Source organism: Lipotes vexillifer, unplaced genomic scaffold (genome assembly GCF_000442215.2).
Source record: "Lipotes vexillifer unplaced genomic scaffold, Lipotes_vexillifer_v1.1 scaffold1785, whole genome shotgun sequence".
Classification (NCBI taxonomy): domain Eukaryota; kingdom Metazoa; phylum Chordata; class Mammalia; order Artiodactyla; family Lipotidae; genus Lipotes; species Lipotes vexillifer.
Window position 1 is genome coordinate 39,575 of NW_006785388.1, and position 3,776 is coordinate 43,350.

A 3,776-nucleotide genomic window follows, 5' to 3' on the forward strand; every position below is an offset into this window, starting at 1 on the left:
GGGGGGGGGGGGTGGCTGGTCGCCCCAGTTGGGAGCAGCCCCCCATCCTGCAGGTCCAGCTGCGGGCAGGGCAGGGCAGGGGGATGGTGGAGCTGACCACCCACACCCCACGGCCAGCCTCCACCCCTGCTCTGGCCACACCTCTGCACCCGACCCTCCCTGCTGCACGCTCCCCCAGGAGGATGGGAGGGACCCCGCTGAGGAAAGGGGAGCACCGGCCCCTCAGGATGGGACTGCCGCCCACCCGACAGTGAGGGAGCCCCAGCACTTCAACAAGGGAGACAGTAGTCTGGAGACCCTTGGGATTCCCGTGCAGGCCCCCAGCACGGGCGGCCTCACCCAACTCCAGGGCGCAGGGCCAGGGCGCTCCAGGGCAGCCACCTCCACACCCCCCAGGAACTCCGATGAAGCCAGTGATGGGAGTGTGTGTGTGTGTGTGTGTGTGTGTGTGTGTGTGTGTCTGGAAGGTCCCCACAAGCCCAGCGAGGCCGCAGCCAGGGGAGCAGGACTGAGGAAAGCGCTAAACAATGGGCGGGGCTGGGGGACTGCCCTTGGGTCGGAGCACCTACTGAGGACGGGCCAGGTACTGACGCCGTGCTCAGTGTGGGGAGGCACCCAGGTCCTCGGGCGGGCGGAGAGGGTGAGGGCCAAGGATGAACACTGCAGGTGGGTGGCGGCCGGGTGGGGACAGGGCCTGGCCGCCGCCCTGATTACGCCCATCCACAGAGCAGGCCGCTAGGAAGAGCTCCTTCGGGCAAGGGAGGACCAGCGCCCACGCAGTGCCCTGGGCCCCCGTGGGCAGGCCGCCTCAGAGGGAAGACTGCAGGGAAGCCGGGCCCGCCTTGCCGTGCCTTCTGCCCAGGGCTGAGGGACTGGAAGGTGGCTCTACTTAGGGGGACAGTCAGATGGCCCAGGAGTGTGGGGCTGCAGCGGGCCCAAGCGTCTCCTGGAGCCCCAGGACCCTGCGGCCCCACATCGCGGCCAGAGGGTGTCCCCGGCAGCCACCACCACAGCCACGAGGCCGGGCCCAGCAAGCACGGCCTCGGCCTCGGCCTCTGCTCCTGGGACGGAGACAGAGAGCCCGGCTTTCCCGACACCCACGGTCCTGGGGTCCAAGAAGTGTGTGGCGGCCTCGGACGGGGCCGGGGAGCTGTCGCCAAGGGCCCCGGCGTTGCCCAGCAGCGAGAGCCAACAGGAAAGGCACTCACCGCCCACAGAACCTGCGTGACAAATTCAGAGCCACCAAGCGTGTCATCAGGGAGTCACGTCTGACTCCCAGGCAAGAAGGATGAGGCGGGCACCACTCCCTTGGCCACAGTGGGAGCTCCTTCCTGGGACCAAAGGGACACTCGGCTGCCACCCCGGGCTGGCGCCTGCCACTGCAGAGCCATCACAGCCCAGCCCGGGGCTACCTGGCATGGTCACTGAGGACAGGGGCTCGCCAGCCTGCACCCTCACAATGGGGCCCACCCCTCTCTGCTCCCTGCCCCTACCCACTTCCCAGCTGCATGGTGGGAGGCTGGCGGGGTGGGGAGAGGAGCTGGGAGAGGAGGGCCTGCACCTATGGGCACAGAGAGGCCACCCCAGCCTCAGGCAAGGTAGCTGCCCCCGCCCCCACCCCACTGAGAAGGAGAGGGGGCGGGGACCTTGGAGGTCGGGGAGCACTGGGGCCCAGGCCTGGGTGCGCACTTGCCTGGCCCTGGCAGTGGATGGGCTGCTGTGATGAGAAAGCGCTTCCGGCTGGCCCCCGCGCCCATGGCAGCGCAACTAGCCTGGACTCCCATCAGGGCTGCAAACTCCTGGGCAGAGGGCACGCACCGCTGGCTTTGTGGGCCATGCTGGGGTCCTGTCACATGTTCTTTCTTTCCTCTGGCTTTTTTTTTTTTTAACTTTTGTTTTTAAAATTTTATTTACTTTTGGCTGTGGTGGGTCTTCGTCACTGCGCGCGGGCTTTCTCTAGTTGCGGTGCGCGGGCTTCTCATTGCGGTGGCTTCTCTCGTTGCGGAACACGGGCTCTAGGTACATGGGCTTCAGTAGTTCAGGCTCACGGGCTCAGTAGCTGTGGCGCACGGGTTTCGCTGTTCGGCGGCACGTGGGATCTTCCCAGGCCAGGGCTCGAACCCGTGTCCCCTGCATGGGCAGGCGGATTCTTAACCAGTGCGCCACCAGGGAAGGCCCTCTTTCTCTGGCTTTTTGTGTGTTTTGCCTGCAACCGTTTAAAGGTGAAAACCCACTCACTCTGCCCTTGCAAACACAGGCCCTGCCTGTCTGGGTCCCGGGCTGGAACCTGCCACCCCCGCTCAGACAAAGGATGCATTCCCAAGGGGCCTGTGCGGACCAGGAGTCCCGCACACAGATTCAGGAGCGAGGACACTCCTTGGAGCCTTCTCATCCGCCACGAATGCGAACAAGCTACGCCCTAGCGGGTACCGTCCCCTCCTCCGCTGTTCCTGGGTTGACCCGTGTAAGCCATAAAAATACAGCAGAGGTGAGGGGGTGTCACTTCGAGGTGAAGTTCTTAGAGAAACACTGAGGCGTCTATCTCGAGGCTGCTCTGTGCTAGGTCGTGGGCTCTGGCGAAGCCCCACCCTGAGCACCCCTAGGGAGAGGCCCGGTGTGGAGGCCCGAGGCCCTGCCACAGCCACGCGAGCCATCTTGGAAGCAGAGCTGCCCCCGCCCATCCCCACACCCTAGGCAGACCATGGGGCTGTGGCCCCAGTGGAGGCCTCGACCACAGCCTGTGATGGACCCCAAGCCAGAAGGCCCCAGCCAAGCCTTCTAGAGTCCTGTCCTTCACACACGCAGGAGATTACGACGGTTGGCTGTGTTAAGGTGCTACGATTGGGGTAACCTGTTATGCAGCAATGGGTAACTAATACACGATAATTTTAAATGGAGAAGACCACTCCAAGTCAGTCTGAAGCAAACAAACCGACGAGAAGCCCCAGAAGCCACTAGGAGAAGCCTGGAAAGTCTGATGACACAAACACTAAAATCGTATGCCTGGCCAACACGAACCCCAAACCCCAAAGTCAAGACACAGGTGACAAAGCGGGGCAAAAAAATAGTAGCAAGACGTGACTCAGGGCTCATATCATTAACACATAGAGAGCTTGAACCAGTCAACAAGGAAAGCTCAACGTCACAAAGGAAAAGGGGGTGCAGGAGGGGACCGCAGAAAATGCAAGCCAAAGGCTATCCCCCCCATCTGACCCCACAGCCAGAACGTGCTCGAGTGTTGGGGTCCCAGAGCTGCTGGTTCCGGGCACACATGGTGGCTGGTGACTGGCACTGCATTTGCTCTGCGGCTCCAACTAGAAGGCGGGCCATCCTGGAGCCGAACAAAGACCAGCCACCGCAAAGACTGGCCAAAACGGTGGGTGGTGGCGCTGGGCGTTGAGCAGGTCTGGGCAGCATCACCCAGGAGCTGGGAGACCCTCTTGGTGAGGAACGTTTGGCAGGAAAGCCGGCGGCGGCGGCTGGAGAGGACTGGCCACGCCCACAGACCAGACAACTGTCAGGGCAGTTCCCGGGCAGACAACCCCCTTTCTGGCCTCCACGCTCCCCCAAATCCACACTCTTGGTCTCAGGGCCCGTGTTCCTTTCCCACCTCTGAGCTCGGCAGTCAGGTCTCTTTCCTCTGCCTCATCAGAGAGTTCTTCCCAGCCCCACGCCCAGGCCTCCGCCCCTCCCTCCTAAGTGTCCAGATGTTGTCAGCCCCAGTCGGGGAACTGCTGAGCAAGTGTACAAACCTGACACCTGATCCTGCCGGGGGG